A 21,018-nucleotide genomic window follows, 5' to 3' on the forward strand; every position below is an offset into this window, starting at 1 on the left:
GGCATAGAACTGCTGATTTTTTAGGGCCAGCCTTGTTGCCACCTAAAAAACCTATCTGGATAAAAGGTCCAGGCTCTAGTCGTGACTTTGAATCCAACTCTTGCCCACTCTTGAGTAAGTCCTTACCCCTCTCTGGGCTTTAGTCTCTTGTTCTGTACAGTACGAGGATTGGGTCTTTATTTAGTTCTTTCAGTCTGTGGTTATACCCAGTTTGGCTTCCAGAGGTTGGAAGCAGAAAAGTGACTTGGCAGCAAGCCCCGTGGAGCCTGCATCTAGGACAACAGAGGGGAGATGTGGTTGGAAGGCACAGAGCCCTGTGCTCCTCTCCCTATTCAGCCCATGCCAAGGGAATCAAGGATATAATTGCCCTTGGCATACCAGACATTACTGTGCTTACTTCATCTTCAGCTTCTCCTTTGTTTGTGAAGCCATTGTGGAAGTCGCCATCCCTCCCACCTGCATGTGAGTATGCACGGTGCTGCAGTGACAAGCCAGCAGCTTTGAAGTCCCAGTTCCACCCCCTTGTTAGTTATGTGACTGATTCCTAGTTTCCTAATCTGTAAAGTGGAGATAATAATGTTTATGTGATGGAGTTGCTGTGAGGATTCAATGAAATTTTGTCTGAAAAGCAGGTAGCAGAGGACCTGGCTGACACATGATAACTTCCTTTCCTCTCCTGCCCCTCCAGCCCCTCTCTACTCCCCACCAGTATGCACTTGTCAGTAAAGACTATTACAATTTTGCACCCTGGAGGAGTAGATTGACTGGCTAATGACGCAAATTCAGGCATGAAACAGGTATGTACTTGGCTATTTGTGGCTTGAAATCTCACCCCTGCCATTTTTTCATTATGAGTTTCATTGGAAGAGATGTCTCATTAGAATGATAAAAAACGTATTTTTCTCTCTGAAGTGGTGTGTTCCCCCAGTTATGCTGGGTGTGATAATACCCCGTGTGTGTATGGGGGAGATTAGCGTCCAGTGGGTCCACTCAAATGGCACAGGGAAGTTCACCTAAGTTTCACCCTCACTGGCCTCTGACAAGCTGACTGTCTCCTACCATGTATCCATGATTTGGAGCCCCATCATGTTACCCCTGATACTGAGCCATTGCTTGAAGGATTTTACCCCCTCACTTAGGCAGCCCGTTCCATCTGTGGAGAGTTTTCTTTTAGTGAAACGTACAATCTGCAATAACCACACACTATCCCCATCTTTTGGAGTTTTTTTGAGGTATAGTTGACTTACAATATTACATAAGTTTCAGATGTACAACATAGTGATTCACAATTTTAAATGATTATGCTCCATCTATAGTTATTATAAAATATTGGCTATTCTCTGTACAATACAATCTATCCTTATAGCTTATTTATTTTATACGTAGCGGTTTGTACTATTAATCCCCTCCTCCTCTCTTTTCCCTCCCTCCTTCCCTCTCCCCTCTGGTAACCACTAGTTTGTTCTCTATATCTGTGAGTCTGTTTCTTTTTTGTTATATATTTGCTAGTTTGGTTTTTTTTTTTTTTTAGGTTCCACATTAAAGTGATAACACAGTATTTGTCTTTGTCTGACTTATTTCACTAAGCATAATACTCTTCAAGTCCTTCCAGGTTGTTACAAAAGGGCAAAATTTCCTTCTTTTTATGGCTGAGTAGTATTCCATTGTATATATAGCTTCTTTATCCGTTCATCTGTTGACGAAAACTTAGGTTGCTTTCATATCTTGGCAATTGTAAGTAATGTATGAACACTGGGGTGCATGTATCTTTTTGAATTAGTGTTTTCATTTTCTTCAGGTATATACCCAGGAGTGGAATTGGTGGATCATGTGGCAGTTCTATTTTTAGTTTTTTGAGGAAACTCCATACTGTTTTCCACAATGGCTGCATCAATTTACATTCCCAGCAACAGTGCAAGGGTTCCCTTTTCTCCACTTCTTCTACAACTTCTGTCATTTGTGGTTTTTTGATGATAGCCATTCTGACAGATGTAGGATGATTGTGGTTTTGATTTGCATTTCTCTGATGATTAGGGATGTTGAGCATCTTTTCATGACCCTGTTGACCATCTGTGTATAGTCTGTATCTGTATAAAATAAGTGAGTTAGTATAATGTACTGGTTAAGATCAAGGTATCTGTATTCAGACTGTTTGATTTTGAAAACTAACTCTTACTAGCTTTGTGATCTTGAATATAGTTAACTTCTCAGTTTCCTTTTCTAAAAAATGGGGCCAATGAGGCCAACTTGATAAGGTTATTGAGTCAATCAAATGAGTCTATATATGTATATGTGTGTGTGTGTGTGTGTGTGTGTGTGTGTGTGTGTGTGTGTCTGGTACATAAGTTCTCATAGATGTCTATTATTAATGATAATGATGATCTCTTCTCCACATGGTAAAAGTTGTCATATCCTAGAACAAAGCTGAAAATGGCCCAGTTAACTGCAGTAGAACAGGGTAGGCAGGTAGGAGCTAGTACCTAGAACTTGAACCATCTAGTTCAGAGATATACCCAGCTGCAGGTCCTGGAAACCTTATCTTAAGACCGACCATTGTAACTGGGAAGAAAAACCATAAGCAGCAGGTGGAAGATACTCAACATGAAGGGCAGTTTTCTGCCTATGATCTCCTGCCTGATCATCTAAGAGAGCTCAAGTCCCCCTGCCTGCCAGGTGGGACATCTGAGCAGTCAGGTCAGAATGGCTGTGAACTCCTGGTCACCAGCCATCTTTGCTTGGTCTGATGGTCATGGCCCAACCATCTCTTGGAAGTTTTAGACCACGGCCTTTCTCAGTCTGTTGCTGTGTACAGTACATGCAACTTGTGTCAGTGACCAAATGGCTCCACCAGGTCTTGGTGTACCTGATGGACAAGATTTTGTGGAAGAAAAAGCAAAAGAGCTGCCACTGGCTCTGACTTTATGCCTAAATCCCAAGAGTATACTTGCTTTTGGTGCTGAAGGCCTGAGTCATTAGAAAGGACACAGCAGAGAATCCGTGGGTAAGGTTTCCTCTGGTTTTCCATTTACCCTGCCATAACAACAACAACAAGGCAGGAATCAGGATGTGTTGGAATTACTAAGGCTTCTTGGCAGTCAGAGCATGCAGTAACTCCTGATCATCCTCAACTTGCTGGACCAGCTGAGGAAAGCTGGGATATTCACAAAGTCTGAACTCAGGGAGGTTGTCATTAGAATTTAGAAGGATGCTTGGAAGGCATTGTTCCACAGTGACTCAGACTATCTGAATGATGAGGGATGCCCTTCAGTTTCTGTACTTGAAAACATTAATTTTTAGAAGGGCAAAGAAGGAGGGATAAAGAAGAGCAAGATTGGTGGGGAAAAGTTCCCTGGAGGATGTTGTTCACATACTCTACTTCCACTTCCAAGACCAGTTTCCCTCTTTCCCCGCACTCCCACCCCTGGACCATAAAAACTAAAGTCCTCTACATCTTTGACCTTTTCCTCCTGTTGTAAATGACACAGGTTCTACCTTAAGGACATGCTTTCCCCTACTGCCCTTTCCCTACTCCATCTACCATAAGACCTGGAAGAGAGAGCAGCATTCTTACATCCCAATGTCATTTACAGACCATTAGTTCTATGCCATGAAGTAAAAATTTTTCTCTGTTGAATTTCAGTCTCCCTATACCACAGCTCCCTTCCATGACTCAAACTACCATCTTTCTGGTCCCTTCCCCACATTAACCTCTGGCCTTTGATCCGCCTCCAGTCCCACAATCACCACAGGTGACCACAATGTCCATATGGATGCCCAATCCAACAGCTTCTTGATCTTCTCAACCCCATGACCTCCATGTAACCTTAGTCACCCCATTCACAGAATAATCTTGGATCTTGTCAATTTTCTCAAACTACTCCACCTCCAGAATCTTAAACTCTGGTTTAAAGCTTCCATTTCTCTCACTCCTTGCTCCTTCTAGACCAGCTCTTTGATCCTGGCAAGACCTCCCAGTATTTGGTTCTTGATTCTTCCATTTTCTTCCAGTCTGTTTGTCTCTTTCCTATCCAAACCAAATTCTTGGCTCTTCAGATCAGTTACTGTATTGACAAAATTGTCTATTCTTTTGTGCCCTTAACCTTTAATCTAACTTACCCAGAAAATCAGCTGAGCCTTCCATGACACATCACTGGTCAGCTTTCTCTTCTATTTCCTCATAGCAGTTACCTCAAACTTTTCCATTCTTTTCAAACTCTCTACTGCTTTTGTGTCCCACCCTACCTCTTCACTCTCACAAGATGGCCTCATTTAATACCTCACAGAGAAAATAAAAAAGTATTAAAGGGTAATTACCTAAGTCTCTATTCTTCATTCCAGGATGCAAAATTATCTTCATCTGTTCATATCCCTTACCCCTTCCCCTGGTCTAAAGTTAATCCTCTGATCTAAAGCTAATCTAATGCCAAAGCTACCTGTGCTCTGAATTTTTATCCCTGTCTGCCTCTTCATGGGCCTCACTCCATCAGTTGACTCTCTGGAATCATTTATGTTTCCATTTCTACTTGCATCTCAGAAGCTTCTGCCCCGGGTAGGTCCCTGTTCACTAGGCCTCTACCTCACCTTGGGAAATATCCTCTTCGAGCATTTCTTCAGAGGCACCATTGTTAGAAGTAAGTCAGAAAAGGGGAAATATTTTTTAGGAACAAGAATTAGGAATTGAGACTAGCTTTTTAAATATACAATTTTTAAGGGCCATTCCAGTACAGATGTAAAGTGAGAGGTTTGGAGATGCAAAAGATTAACTTTAGGAGAGAGATCAATTCTAGACATCCAACTTTCTCCTTACTCTGACACATCAAAGGCATATAACTATGCATGAACTTGGATGAGGGAGTTGTCCCTGAGTACTTCTCTTCCTAGTGTTTTGTTTTTTTTTTTTTTCCTCCAAAGGGCCTTTACGTTTTTGGCATATTAATACATTTATTTTAAAATATTTCAGTGGTGTTGAAAACCCAGATGCTATAGCTCTGAATTTCATCTCAGTCTCCAGATGTGTAATCCAGAAAAAATGACTAGTATTATGATTGAGCAGGAAAGGACAGACTCACTCTGGGTCCTTATGAGAAATGTTTATATTTGTGTATAATTAAGGAACCACTTAGGGAAAATGTGCAGTCACATTTATTAGAAGAAAGGCTCCCAAAACTCTTGTTACAAAATGACTTAACTGTTTCTCTGGGAGTCGAAGTGCACTAGTCTGCAGATGTGTCAGCCTCCCCTTTTGAGTACCACTTCCTAACAGATATGCTGCATTTAGAGTAGAGAGAGATGAACCGTTGGGTAGCATGCCTTTGGCCTTTGGTTGAAACTACTCAGAAGTTTATCATTTTCCAAATTCCCTCTGATACAGCTGAGCTTTATTTCTCTGCTGGATAATTGTCCTGTCAGTCTCAACTACCTCATTTCATATTTCAAATTTATCTTATATTGCTTTGAACTACCATAATCAACATATTCGTTTTTCATTATAACACACTGGTTATAAATGTCATCACAAAGTGCACTTGAACATTCATCAGAAACTTGTAGATTTTCTTGAACTAATAGGATCACATTCATCAATGTACTTGATTATTTGCCGTGCAGCTCTGCCAAATGATCATCTATCTTCTCTTTGAATCATGGGCCACTACACAGAATTCAGATAGATGAAGACCTATAAATAAAAATACAGACTACAGTGGTAAGATTAAAATGGTCTTTTAAAGGTCACCTACTCTTTCCAGGTACTCTTTTCAGGTACTATACTATAAAAGCCATTCATAGGATGAGATTTTATAATCCATTCCTATCTCCTTCCCCTTCTTCCTTCCTCTCTTCTTCTGTGTCCTCCTCTTAACGCAAACGTTGACTGAACACCCACAGTGTACCAGGTCCTATATTAATTATTGAGAATTTAGTGATGGACAATAATCAGTTCCTGTCTTTAATACCCTGTCTAGTAAAGGAAAGAGAGACTGTGTTACCACCTCCAGGAGCCCAGGTGAGACATCTATATTCCTTAACTCAACTGAGTGATTGGGAAATATTTCTAGGGAGGCATGCTTGAGCTCATCCTTTAAAAGATGAATAGGAAATAGCCAAGCAGGCAATGGAGAAAAGGTATTCCAAATAGAACAGATCAGAGAAGGGTATAGCTCAGTGGTGGAGTGTATGCTCAGCATGCACAAGCTCCTGGATTCAATCCCCAGCACCTCCATTAAAAATAAATCAGCCTAAAAACAAACCACCAAAAAACAAACCAAAAACAATGTGTGACAGCACATTGGCATTACAACAAAAATAAAATAAAAGTAGCCCTCAATTTTAATCCTTTTCTTTAGTAGAATCCTTAAAAAATTGACAAGAATAAAATGATTAAATTAAATTATCATTTAATCAGAAGTGCATTACTACCAAATACAGGGAAAGGGAACACAAAGGAGGTTTCTCACCTCTTCAATTTTCTTTTAAGAGTTACTGTTTGTTGAGGGCAATGGTTATTAATAGGAGTCTTCAAGGGAATAATTTCTCAATTATTCTCGGCTGACTTTCCTGGCAGTATTTTATTTAAAGTAGAAGGATATTAATTTTATTTTTCATACTAGAGAAATATGACCGGTTGTATCAAGTAGAATCCAAACTTCAAAGAGTTCCTAGTCAGTTTGGATTAGTCGCAGGAAATCCTGATTTTTATCTGATGTGGCCCTGAAGTCCAATTACTGCACTCACCAGAGAGATTATTTAAGAACTGGCCATCAGCTTCATTTTGCATTCAGAGGCAGGAAACAATAAATCTTATAACAAGGTCACATGACTTTTAGAACTGATATCACTGAGGTCTCTCTCCATCTCTCCCTCTTGATCTCTCTTCATCTTTCCTTTTGATCCTCATCCTTCCTCTTTGCCCATTTTCTTTTTCTTTTGTCTCTCTATTTTTTACCCCTTCTTAATTTATGTCTTATGCCCACCAGTATCTCTTTGGGCATTTAAATTTTTCTGTTAGTGATACGTGGGTTTCTAATACTTTCCCTTTAAAATTATTTCAAATAAGTCTTCAGACTGCTCACTTCTCAAGGAATGGCAAATCAGTTCTTCTTATGGTTCCTCACACACTCCTACACTTGGTGGAACCACACCTAGAGGAATGGTATCATTGTCTCTGTCACTCAGGAGCAAGTCTCTTGTGGAGGATCCTGTCTGTCCTTGGCCCTGTCCTGTCCAGCATTTTAAACAGGGATGTGGATGAAAACATAGATGGCAGAATTACCAAATCTGCAGCTGAACCAAAGCCAGGACACAGATGACCACAGATGACAGAATCAATTTTCAAAATGATCTCAGTTGGCTGGAATGCTATATGAAACCAAGAAGCTGCAACTTAAATCAGGCAGATTAAAAAGTGTGACGTGTTAAATTTAAAGGGAATTTTCAGAAGCTCAAGTCCTGACTTAGATTAGCTCATGTGGACTAGGCTGAAGGATTTTAATTGAATATTAGCTTAGTATAAGCCCAAAGCATGAAGCAGCTGTTGAAAAGGCAAACGTATTATTTATTAGATTGTGAATTGAAAGTCGGGTCCAGATCAAAGGGAGGATTTTTACTGTACTGTGTGTTGTCAGACCACGTGTGGAACATAATTTTCTATGATGAAGCAGAACAGAGGTAAATGGAGAGGGAAGGACAATGAGAGGTAACAAAACTAGTAGGGGGTCTATAAACTATGTCAGACGAAAGTGCTAAAGAAAACTTGGAAAGAAACAAGGAGGAGGAGACCTCCTGGGTGAATTCACCTATTCCAATGTCAGTTTGAGTGAGAGAATGACTCAAGGGGAATGTAGCAATAGCTTCAGTGGATCCGCATCTCTGTTTGACCTGTCTCTGCCCAGTTCCTTGTATCCCTGTGAGTTCTAAAATGGGTCAATCTTTTTCCATTATGGTCCCTAACTCTAATTATACAGACTTCCTCTATCATGATTAAGGTATGGAAAAGATGAATGTACCATCTGTGCTGTTGCACAGGACCCTGCGCTTTGAAGGATCTCATACTGGGTTTAATGTCTCCTTGAAATTCACAACAATTTTTGAACAAAGATTCCCTGGCATTTTTATTCTGCACTGAGCCTCACAAATTATGCAGCCAATCCTGGGTGTAGAACACATCCTTTCCTTCTTGGACCAGTTGGAGTTTTCTAAAAGGAAGTTTTGTTGTGAAAATGAGCTAGCAAACAATGTCAGTTACACTGATAGGTAGAGATGAATAAAATTTCTGACTACAGGTTAATCCCAAAGTGAACTGGAACTCATCCAAAAAATGGTGTCAACACGGTTCAAGGAGTCTATAGCTTCTGACTCCTTTCCACCTCATTTTTAGCTGCCCCAGATGTTTAATTAACATATGCACGTGACCTGAGATGGGTTGTGGTTTGGCAACAAAACCAAACGGGAGGGTCTGTAACACAGGCTCCATGCCAGGAATGGCCCTAGGTCACTGGCCAATCCTCCTTCTGCCTCTTTCTAGCCAATGGAGATCTTTGGGGCTCTTGGCTTCTTCAGTTTGACTCCATTTACTTCCAGTCTGTTTGCTAGCCAATTGAAAAGGCCAGTTACACAAACTGGAGAATCTTGTCTTCCTCACTAATTAGGGGCATCATGTAAAGTGGCCAGATTTAACAATTAAAGATACAGGATACCCAGTAACATTAGAATTTTAGATAAATAGTAGACTGTTTTTTAGTATACGTTCCAAATATTGCATGGCATATACTTATGCTAAAAAATTTATTTGTTGCCTAGCTGAAATTGAAACTTATTTGAATGTTCTGTATTTTATCTTGGAACCAGCATCATGGACACACATAGATTTTGGGCTGTCCCATCCAAGTTATGCCTACCGTCTAATCTTCTTGGAGTCCCCTGTCATCTCTTCAGTTTTGTTTCATTTTTTTCTGGAAACAAAATGGTCTCCTGGCCTTTCTAATGTCAAATTCTGGCTCCTGCAATTTCTACCTTCTCTCTAGTTCCCATTTCAACAAGAGAGCAGGAACGACTAACGGACCCTGAGTGTGTTGAACAATCATATATCTTTCCCAATTCACGTTAATAATTATTCACATTTATTCATGTTCTCTTTCACAATTCCATTTCCAAATACTCCCAGAGAAGTCATAGTTACTAGATTTTGTAACTGGTTTTCTCAACATTATTTCCCCAGAAGCTATTACAGTGCAAGGCACCCAGTGGAGTTCAATAAATAATGGCTGAATGAATTAATTAAAGAATAAATTCTGTACAGACATATGTAACAGAGTGTTCTATTTTATTCCAGAGGGAAGGACTATGGCCAATAGCATTAATGCTTAGGAAAATCATTTTGGCTTCAACACCCCCAAAATTTCCTACTATCAGAGGTCAAAGTCGTAATATTGAGAAGTCAAGAGCTCCCCAACCCTAACCTTAAAATTCAAGGTTCCTAGTGCACTCTCTCCACACACATTCTGCTTTTCAACTTGAAAGTTGCCTGTGTTACTGAATCTTGCTCTTCCAAGACCTAGGGTGTATAACGGTTGCACGCACATAGTAATGTTATGCCTGTTACCTTTGGTTTCAGCTCTTATAGGGCATGAAGATAAGGAAGTAGTTCTTATTAATGGAAAGTAAAATGCCCTTAATTTTTTCAGTTTATCTTTGATTTATGTGTTTCTGTGTCTGTATGTGGTCAGACTTTCCTTGGCCTTTTTCAAAAAGAACTTGATATAATAACTGAAAATGTGTAGTAACTGACTACAGGCCCATGGAGGGAGTGTTATGTTAACCAAAAGTACAGTCACTAACGGAATCCCAGGTCAGTCCTTCAACATGAAAGAAAGAAGTGTTCATTGGTGTAGTAAGCATAACCATTCCCCTTAATAACCCTGGAATCCTTAGATCTCCCCATTCCTTTTTAAAATTTTATTTATTTATTATTTATTTATTTATTTATTTATTTTTAATCGAAGTTACAATATGTCAGTTTCTGGTGTACAGTATAGTGTCCCAGTTATATATATATACATATATACACACATGTATATTTGTTTTCATATTCTTTTTCATTAAAGGTTGTTACAAGATATTGGATATAACTCCCTGTGCTATACAGAAGAAACTTGTTTGTCTTTTAAATCTACTTTTCTATGTAGTGGCTAACATTTGCAAATCTCAAACTCCCAAATTTATCCCTTCCCACCCCTTTTCCCTGGTAACCATAAGATTGTTTACTATGTCTGTGAGTCTGTTTTTGTTTTGTAGATGAATTCATAATGTCTTTTTTTTTTTTTCTTTTAGATTCCACATATGAATGATATCATGTGGTATTTTTCTTTCTCTTTCTGGCTTACTCAACTTAGAATGATGATCTCTAGGTCTATCCATGTTGCTGCAAATGGCATTATTTTATTCTTTTTTATGGCTGAGTAGTATTGCATTGTATAAATACACCACAACTTCTTTATCCAGTCATCTGTCAGTGGACATTTAGGTTGCTTCCATGTTTTGGCTATTGTATATAGTGCTGCTATGAACATTGAGGTACACGTATTTTTTTTTTTTTGAATTATATATTCCTCCAGATATATGCCCAGGAGTGAGATTGTTGGATCATATGGTAAGTCTGTTTTCAGTTTTTGAGGACTCTCCATACTGTTTTCTGTAATGGCTGCACCAGTTTACATTCCCACCAGCAGTGTAGGAGGGTTCCCTTTTCTCCACACCCTTTCTAGCATTTATCATTTGTGGACTTTTGAATGATGGCCATTATGACTTGAGAGAGGTGACACCTCATTGTAGTTTTGATCTGCATTCCTCTGATAATTAGCAATATTGAGCATTTTTTTCATGTGCTTATTGGCCATTTGTATGTCTTCATTGGATAATTGCTTGTTTAGGCCTTCTGCCTATTTTTGGATTGGGTTTTTTTTGTTGTTGTTGTTATTAAGTTGTATGAGCTATTTATATATTCTGGACATTAAGCTTTTGCCAGTCACATCATTTGCGAGTATTTTCTCCCATTCCGTAGGTTGTCGTTTTGTTTTGCTTATCCCATTCTTTTAATGCTGTAATGTATGAGCGAAAGGACAGGATATTTGGGGTAGAGTTACTGTGCATATTTGAGCAGTGCATGTGGTGTTGGTGGGCCAGGGGGTACAGGAAGAGGGAGATAGAAGGTATAGGAGAGTAGGGGCCAGAAATATGATTTCCCTGGGGGCAGGGTAGGGAGTATGTGATGGCTCAGGATGTGTGTGTCAGATGTGAAGGCTGAATAGAGGCAGTGTATCTCTCTGTGTGTGTGTGTGTGTGTGTGTGTATGCAAGAAAAATGATGGTTGGTGGAAACCAAGTATATGATGTGGGTAGAATGGTAGGGCAAAGTTTGTATATGTATTTGTGATCAAGGTTTATATGAGGGTGGAGGTCAGCATGGTATGGGGACCTAAGTATGTAACTGGAAGAGAAAAGAACTCTGTGTGAGTGGACTGATTATGAGTGTGTTTGTGTTTTTGTGTGTGGAGGGGAAATGGTTGGTGGCAGCCAAGTGTGTAGTGTGGATAAAGTGAAAGAGACAAAGTATGTAGATGTACGTGACAGAAGGATAGGATTGGATGTAGTGTGTAGGGGTGTATGGAAGTAGATAGGGTGTGGTATGTGTGTGTGTGTGTGAGAGAGAGAGAAAGAGAGGGAGCGCTAGCTTTGTGGCATCTGTGCCTATTTATGAATAGGATATGTTTTTGAAAAAGTTATTTGTGTATGGACAGGCTATATGTTTGTGTTTGGACAAGTGTAAGAGAAAAATTGTGTGTGTGTGTGTGTGTGTGTGTGTGTGTGTGTGTTAGGACGGAGTACTTGTGTACTGGATGGAGCTCTAGTATGTTGGCAAGTGTACATCAACACACACATGTTTATGAACAGTGTGTACTTGTACAGGTGTGTATGTAGGGTTAGTATCTGTGTGTTGTGGGTCTCATGGTAACAGTAAGACCCTACAAGAGGGAACACCGAGTCACCATTATGCACCTTTTCTGTCTGACCTGCTTATCCTGTTTCCATTGTCTCCAGGTACCAGGAAGAAATACTGAGTGCTGGCTCAGAGCAGGCTGAATCTGAATAAAAGAAGCCCTTTAGTCCCCACCCTTTGGGTTAGTCATGCCTAAAAGACAAGTAGGCAGTGAGATTCCAACGCACTGCTTCCTCAGTTATGCCCTGGGCATGGGCTTCACTGTGCTCCCCGTAACCCAGGTGAGAAGGGTACACCCAAGACGTGTCTACCCTGAGGGATTTGTGTAGTCATCCTCGTAGCATCCCTGGGTCTGAGCCACATCTCTGAGGCTGACATACCAGCCTCTTTGTTTACATATGGTGCTAATATTTTATTCACCTTTGTTCTGTAAATTTGTAGACCCATAGATGTCAGATCAGAGATACACTGACTAGTGGTTCTTATTCAGGATAACAGGGGAAGGGATAGTAACTAATGGAATCTTAGACTTTGATTGAGATTGAGGATGAGAGAGCGGTTCAGTGCTCCTTAGATAATTTGGATCTTATTCTTTCTTCCTATAAATGAGAAGTACTGCTCTGGTCCAGTCCTCTCTTATTTTAGAGGAGAGGAATGTGAGACCCAGAAAGGGTAAGAACCCTGCTCATGGGAAACAGCATTCTGATCAGCATGCATTTTGCCAACACGAGGTTTTCTGAACCACCCATTTAAGACATTAACATTTTGTAGGTGGGTCTATATTTATTTATCTCCATCTGTACAACCCTGAACATAGCATCTGAACTAAACAAGCATTCTTTGTGAAATCAGTTAGAAAAAGACGAATATCTACTACATCATAAGGTAGGACTTGGGGAAATAGTAAACATGCTACAAGAGTTTCAATGAAAAGTGAAAGATGAGCAGTCATGACCTTTACAAGACTTTTGAAATACACATTCATAATGGGTAATGGGCTAAAAATATCAGATGGTGTAGAAAGCATTTTTATGCATCAGTGTTTGTCCTAAGAAGAGACCCTGGCCTTCCCAAATTATGAAGCTGTGTGCCTCAGAACCTATTTCTTTGAAGAAATAGGAAATATCCTACCCTTTTTACCTTCCCAGTTTACTTTCACCTCTGACCATGGCCTTCATTTAGCTAGTGGACTTACAGAAAATAATTTTCTGAACCCCTTAAACTCATCTGTCATTTCCTACTTCTTCCTTTGATCTCAGGTTTATTCTGCTTACTGATCAGAAGAAGAACAGTGGGAAAGAAGTTTTAATTTAGAATCAAGTATTCTCTGTAAATATTGGCTCCATCCTGTGTAATCCTGGGCAAGTTTCTTAAACTCTCTGAGTTTCAGCTTCTCCATCTGTAAAATAGTATGAAAACAACTACTGTGTATAGTTACATAAATTAAATATTGTGCATATACTAAATATACTGCCCAGAGCAAGCAGTCAATTAATATGAGTCCCATTTCCTTCTTCAACAGATATTTGTACCTTTGCCTGCTATGCTGACAAATAACTTTGTCCAGTCAAGTCACTTAAGGCAGGAAACACCCCAGACTTCATCTGTCATTGGAGCCTAGAAGGTACAAGACTAGGGTCAGATGAAGGAGGTGCTTCCCTTGGGCACAAAACTTCAGGAGGTGTCAAAAAAAATCAGCAATCAAAATAAATAATATTTAAAATAGTATTTTTAAAATTAAAATGAATGCTTTGAGTGGTGAACATGTTCTAAAACTAGAGAGTGGTGATGGTTGCACATTTATAAATATATCGGAAAACCACTTTAAAAGGATGAGTTTTAAGGTATGGAAAGTATGCCTCCATCAAGCTGTCATTTAAAAATTAATGTGAAAAAACCATGATGAGCAAAGTATCAAAATTTTAATGAAAATTAGGATCAGGCTAGAACCCATCAAAACCCCAGGGCACCAGATTCCAGATTTCAGGACCACAAATCCTGCTGTGAAAAAGGTGTGAGAGGGAAAGAAAGGGGACCACCTGCAGCAAGGAGGAGCAGCATATTTTTTGATTCCTTTTTGTAGTTTTCGTTTTTTCTTTCTCGAGTCACAAGCATTTATTTCTCCTGGGTGCCTCTCTTAACAGCCCTACCACATCTGTTCCTTCTCTTTTCCTCTCTCTTCTCCATGGTGCACAGTGGAGCGTGCATGAAAGGGGAGGAAGCAGTCTGGTAGCTAAACGTGGATGGGCTGAGGAAAGCAGTCCATCCTGTTTGTTTCAGGCCCACCTCTAACCCTGGGGAAGGTTTGTAAAAAGGTGGAGAAAATATTCAACTAACAACTGGTACCTAAATTTCTAAGAGAGAAAACTTAAGGAGGGAAAAATGCCTCAAAACTGTTTGGAGTAGAAAATGGGACCCTAATAGCATGTGTGTCAGGTGATGGCCAGGCTACTGGGACCAGCTTTGCTACCTCTGTCAAAGAGAGGAATTTGTTTATCTGGAGAAGATGGGGTGGCAGTAGGACATGAGAGAACAGTTGACTGTGATGGAAAATGAAAAAGAAGGAATGTGGGGAAGATGTGACACTGGGTTCTGCATGGGCAGAATGACCTGGACGGTGGTCCCCTGAATCAGGGAATGGAGAAGGCCATCAAAAGGACTTTTTAACCCAGGAATATCAAAAGTGGCTTTTAAAAGTTGTTTAATGTGTTCTATGTGATGTAATTGCTCCTCTGTAACTCCTGCTCTTAAATAAAACCTGCATGTATGAGTACGTGTTTGTGTGGAAACCAATGGAAGGACTGATTTTCTTGAATAGGTTGACCTGCTCAGAGTAGAAAATGGGACAATGGAGGTAGAAGCCCAAGATACAGAGGAGACTATAAGATGTAAGCCCCCTAGTCTATGGAGAAACCTTACAAAGAGCTCTGAACTCTTGCTGGCCATATGGAATTGGGAGAGTTGAGTCAGTTTAATCTAGCTCTCAAGGATGAGGGAGACCACATCTGAGATCCAGATTAAGATTACATCTGTTGAGCAGGGCAAAATCCTGTTTGGAGGGTCCTCGTAGGCCCAATGGAGGAGTGGGGAGAATCTTGCCAGTATGTTCCATTTATAATTAAAAGGGAGGAAGCCATTGGAGGAAGGAAGAACGGACTGGATTGACACCAACTATTGTTTCAACAGACTTAATGCAAATAATTGGGGCCCAGTTCTCTAAGGCTCATACTTAAGTTTATTACTTGACTTATTTTAAGTGGTTACTCATACTCAAAATGTTAGAATCTGTATCAAGCTCAAGAGCTCAGCTAGATAGCCAAATTTCTTGTGAATAGATGTTCCAGTTTAAGAACAGATGTTTGCAATATTACCTTGTATATATGACTTTCTGCCTAGTTATATCTTCTTTCCTCATCAAAAGGAGGATTCCAATTGAAAATGATAGTTTAATATGAATGATGGCAGACCCTCTAGTTTCATAGCACTCAAGAAGCATAAGAATAATTGTCTACTTGTTTCTTGTCAATAAATGACTTTCTTTCCCAGAACTAATAATATACCTGAAATGAAAAGCAGTGTACATGGAATTAACAACAGATTAGACACTGCAGAAGAAAAGATCAGTGACATTGAAGTTCATAGCAACTATCCAGAATAAATCTGAGAGGGGAAAACCCCTGAAATACATGAAAAGAGCTTCAGTGCCCTGTAAGATCGTACCACGTGGTCCAGTAGAATTGTAATTGGAGTTCCAAGCAGAGGGGTGAGAAACAGAAAAAATATTTGAAAAATGGCCAGAATTTTTCCAAATTTGATTAAAACTATGAACCCACAGATCTAATACATTTAACAATTCCCAAGCAGAATAATCACAAAGAAAACATAGAAAGGAGCATTATAATCAGATTGCTAAAAACCAATGATAAAGAGGAAATATTAAAAGCAACCATAGGAAAAAAGGCATACTACATACAAAGGGACAAAGATAAGAATGTACACAAATTTATCATACTTTGTGCAAACCAGAAGACAAGTTCTTTAGAAATACTAGAAGGGGGGAAAAAGCCAACCTAGAATTTTTTACACAGCAAAAAATGTCTTTCAAAAATGAAGATGAAAGAGAGACTTTTTCAGTCTTACCAAACCTGAGAGAATTTATTGCCAACTTATCTGCACAAGAAATGTTTAATTAAGCTTTTGAGGCAAAAAGGAAAATGATACCAAATGGACATTTGGATCTATAACCCCAAAATGAGGAACACCAGAGGGTAAATATGTGTATAAATATAAAAGATATTTGGTCTCATTTTAAAATTTCTTTAAAATATAATCAGTTGTCAAAAATATATAATCAGTTGTCAAAGTTAAAAAAAAAAAAAGAGAATAAGATTCAGTTCCTGCCCATAGGAGAAATTGACAAGTCAACAATTACAATATACTTGATACATATTAAGAACAGAATAAGCACATGGAATTCTGAGTGCACACTGAGGGGCATTTAACTGAATCTTGGCGGTTGGAAAACTTTTGAGAGCATTATCTAAGCTGAGACTCAGTGGATGAGAAGGACTTATCCAAATGGAAAGAAGACACAGGAGAAGAATAAGTGCAAAGGCCAGGACAAAACCAGAACAAAACCAACCAACCAGAGACCACTTAAGGATCCACAAGTGGTTTAGTATGACTACAGCTTGAAATTCAAGGTGGGCAGTAATTAGAGATGAGGCTGAACAGAGAAGCAAAAGTCAGATTATGAAGGACCTTGTCCATCATGTTATGCAGTTTGGGCTTTATCTAGGTGGGGTGTCATAGAAAGATTTTTAAAGCTACCAGAGTGGTAAAAATGAAAAAGATAGACAGCACCAGGAGTTGATGAGGATGTTAGATAACTGGGATTCTTATATACAACACATAATAATGCTCTATGACTCTGGGTTTCCACTCTAGGGATGTACCATCAGAGATGAGAGCTTGTGTCAACCAAAAGATATATACAAAAATGTTCATAATGGCTTTATTAAAAACATATAAAAACTACAAATGACCCAAATAGCCATCAACAGTAATCAATAAATTGAGATATATTCATAGGGCAAAATACTACATGGCAATAAAGAAGAATGAACTACTTATACACGCCACATACTGGATGAATACCATAGATATTGAATGAAAAGGTCATATGCAAAAAAAAAAGAACCTGTTGTATGATTCCATTTATATGAATTTTTAAAGCAGGAAACTCTAATGTGTGATGACAGAAGTCAGAATAGTAGTTACGTTAGCGGTGAAGTATGACTCAAACGGGGGCATGAGAGAACCCTCTGGAGTGCCAGAATGTTCTCTGTCGTGATCTGGTATACGTATTTTAAATATATCAAGTCATGTATTTAAGATTTGGGCACTTTACTAGGTTAATACCTTTATTAACTTATACTCACTAAAAATTTTGGAAAAGGAGTGACATAAAAAGATTTGCCTTTTGGAGCGACCAGCCTAAGTTGTAGCATAGACTGGAGACAAGGAGAAAATTTATCAATAATGTCAGCTGAAAAGTGGTGGCCTGACATAGGAGATGGATTAATTTTACACATAAACAGTAAGGAAAAGTGGACTTGATATTTCCTGTGTGTGGTGGATGAGGGAGATGTAAGTCTTAAGTGGTAAGCATGTGTTACTTAAGACATAAGTGTTAAGAATGATTCAGAGGATTCTGGCTTAGGCAACAGGATGCACAGTGACATTCGGTGAGAGAGAGCACAGAAGGTGGAGCAGACTTGAGGTCATATTTAGTGAATGAGAAAAATTCTGGGAAGGAGAGCTGGGTGTAGCCCAGCTAGGCCATCCACTCTCTAGCTGGTCTGATGAGAGGTTCATAATCTCAGTTTGTGTCATCTGCATTTTTTTTTTTTTTTTTTTTTTTTTTTTTTTTTTGGTACTGGAAGGACAGGCTTGAGGCAGTCAGAGTGGCTGAGGGAGATATTATTATCTTGTCATCTTGTGAATAGAATCTATGGTTTACAAACAAGGCCTGTGGAAAGCAAAGATGAATTTAAAACAATGGATCTCAAGTTTTCAAAATTCCAGAAAATAAAAAAGTAAAAGCAGGCTATGCCAAAGGAAATATAATGAACAGATTTTGCGCCTTTGAGAATGAGTTTATGTAGTCATATTTTGCGTGGAATGTGGGATGAGGATTGAGGAGAGGGGCCAGGGCTCTGGAACCAGACACAGGTTCAAACCCCATCCCTACTACTTCCTTTCATCATGGCTGAGGGCAAGCCAGTTAAACATCTTTAGCCTTGGTTACTTTTTTAGCAAATGGTACACACTGTCCCAGATGTGAGATTTAAATAAATCCATGTACGTGGATGACGTTAATTCGTTATGTGTATACGATGTATAGAGGTTTCTCTTTCCACTTATTATGGACAAAACATATCTTCTATTAAATTCATATAAAAAAGTCCTTAAGGGTAAAATGGCCTACTCAGACTCCTTCAGCAAATACCACTGTGCCTTCTGTAAATTCTTTCAAAATCCTATTCTGCAGCCTTTCCTGAATGTGTGAGGTAATCCCCTTCAGCTTGTAATGCATATTAGGAAAAAAGGAGCACTATATGAAGTGTGTTTATTCTTGTCTGTTCCATCTCTGATCTCCCATCTTTCTCTTACTATACTGCTGTTTAAGATTGTTGAACAGGATTCAGAGATTGAATAATTGACTTCATTAGTGTAGTTTAAAAGCATCAGTTTGACAAATGTATTAGTTAGGATTAGTTTGACAGCTTTTAACCAAAAGCCCTGAAAACAATGATGGCTCAAAAATACAGAAATTTATTTCTCATATAAAAGAAGTCTGGAAGTAGGTATCTCTGGGTTAGCTTGGCAGCTCTCTGATAACACAAAGGCCTCAAGCTACTATATTTCTGTCCAACATCTTAGCACATGGCTTCCATCCTCAGGGTACCTATGACTCAGGAGGGCAGCAGGAGTTTCAGGCGTCTTGTCCTGGTTGTAGGCCAGAGGGTAAAAGGCATAAGGGCAACAAAAGGTCACTTCCAAATGGGATAGTTTTCTTTATGTGGCCTTTATGAAAGTTTCACAAAACATTTCAGTTTGCATTTCATCGACCAAAACTAGCCGCAAAGGAAAGTTGCAAGACATAATTCCAGTTGGTAACATGTCCACACAAAAATCTGGATTCTGTTGCTAAGAAGAGTAGGGGGCGGGGGAAGAGTAAGTATTGAGATAGGCAACTAGTACTCTCCCCTCATTTATCCGACAATGATATGACTCCACTTATTAGGCACCAGGCTCTATTCCAAATATTGGGGATCATCAGGAAAAAAACACAAGCTCCTGTCTTCACAGAACTTGCATTCTAGTGGAATAGTAATTGATAACATTTATTCAGTGATTTCTATGTGACAGGTATAGTTTGAACCATCTTACTTGCATTCATTTATTTGACATTTGCAACAATTCTTTGGGGTAGGTACCATTGTTATCCGCATTTTGTAGGTAAAGGAAACAGGCACAGAGACATTAATAATTTACCCAAACTGATATGTCATAACTGATCCGGGATTTGAACGCAGTCTAACGTCCAAATGCATGCTTTTAACCTCTTTACTGTATTACTTCTTCTCAATGTTTTCATTATGTTAAATTTATGTTCTCTTCTGGGTGTAAATATTTGCATATATGTTTCACAGGCACAAATATTTGGTCTCAGTTCTCCAACTTTCCTTTGGTGGTGGTGAGGAACTGGAAGGGAGATGGTGGCTATACATTCTATCAGAAGTGAATGGGAGAAAATTGCCATATCCAGGACCAAGGAGATTGTTTGGTTGCCTAGCGAATTACAGTGCTGCTTAAATGCAATAGGAAGTAGGAAGTGTCCTCTTCCGTTTAAGAAGCTACATCCTGGCCTGTGGCCAGTGATGACATTACTAGTTGCTTAATCCAGAAACCTGGGCATCATTTCTGACTCTTCTCACTCCCACATATAATCAATTAGTCCTTTGATCGAACCTCCTAAATAGTTCTACAATTTGTCAGCTTATCTTCATCTCCATTGTCACAGCTCCAAATTCTGTGGCATTATCACCTTTTGTTTGTATGATTCAGTAGCCACATATATGGTGTTTCTGCCTCCAGTCAAGCTCTCTTGGGTGCACTTTCCAGAGGACTTGATACCCATAGCTGACCACATCATCCCTTTTTAAAGCCCTTCAATGACTCCTCCTTGTCCTCAGAATAATGTCTAAACACTTCACCTGATTTACAAAGCCTTTCATTCCCCAAGCAAGCTGAAAGACTGTTGCAGATTGGTTTCTCCAGGAAGCCGACTCAGATGGAGATTAGCATGCAGGAGGTTTATTAAGGAGTCTTCTTGGTGCCATATATATGAAGGGAAAAGGAGGGAAGCAGGGTTAAACAGAAAGAAGTTAAATGATGAAGTAGTCTCAGCGGAGGCCTCAGCTGCCAGTATGTCCCCATCTGAAACTGGAATGACCCATCAGAACTGTCCCAAGTTTGAGTGAGAGAACTGGGTCTTTATATCCTCAAATTGATCAGCCCCTGGATTTGGGTTGCCCTGGAAAGGGGACATGATCTTGGATGAGGCCATCCACACATACTACAGCCTCTTAGGCTAACTCCAATCCCTTTGTGGAACATCAACCCAAACATGCTTCTATGTGCCACACCCTGGAATACTCAACACCTCTGACCTAATTTTCCCAGTTTACGCTGGAGAGGGTAGGATTAAGATGATGCTGGCAGCCCTCAGACCCATCTTTCCATTTTGCTTTTTCTTGGGCCCCACACTGTACTTTGGTTTCTTTATGAGACTTACATCTTCTGGATTCTGGAGTCTCTGAACACCATCAAAGGTTTCTTTCCCTGGGCCTCCTCTTATCCCACTGCCAGCAGGTGTTGTTTTAGGAACCACAAGGGCTTAGGCAGTATCTAGGGTCTAGTCTTACCCTCCCCTTTTCTACTAGTCAGTCAAATTTTTAT

General features: G+C 39.5%; 1 long non-coding RNA gene across 1 annotated transcript; it reads left to right on the forward strand.

The window, feature by feature from the left end:
- Positions 1-2,002: 2,002 nt before the first annotated feature.
- LOC116663229 lies at positions 2,003-14,379 on the forward strand. The gene is made up of 4 exons (XR_004319408.1): positions 2,003-2,074; positions 8,415-8,421; positions 11,725-11,728; positions 14,368-14,379. It is a non-coding gene; the product is annotated as an uncharacterized LOC116663229 (long non-coding RNA).
- The last annotated feature ends 6,639 nt before the right edge of the window (positions 14,380-21,018 follow it).

Source organism: Camelus ferus, chromosome 4 (assembly GCF_009834535.1).
Source record: "Camelus ferus isolate YT-003-E chromosome 4, BCGSAC_Cfer_1.0, whole genome shotgun sequence".
Classification (NCBI taxonomy): Eukaryota; Metazoa; Chordata; class Mammalia; order Artiodactyla; family Camelidae; genus Camelus; species Camelus ferus.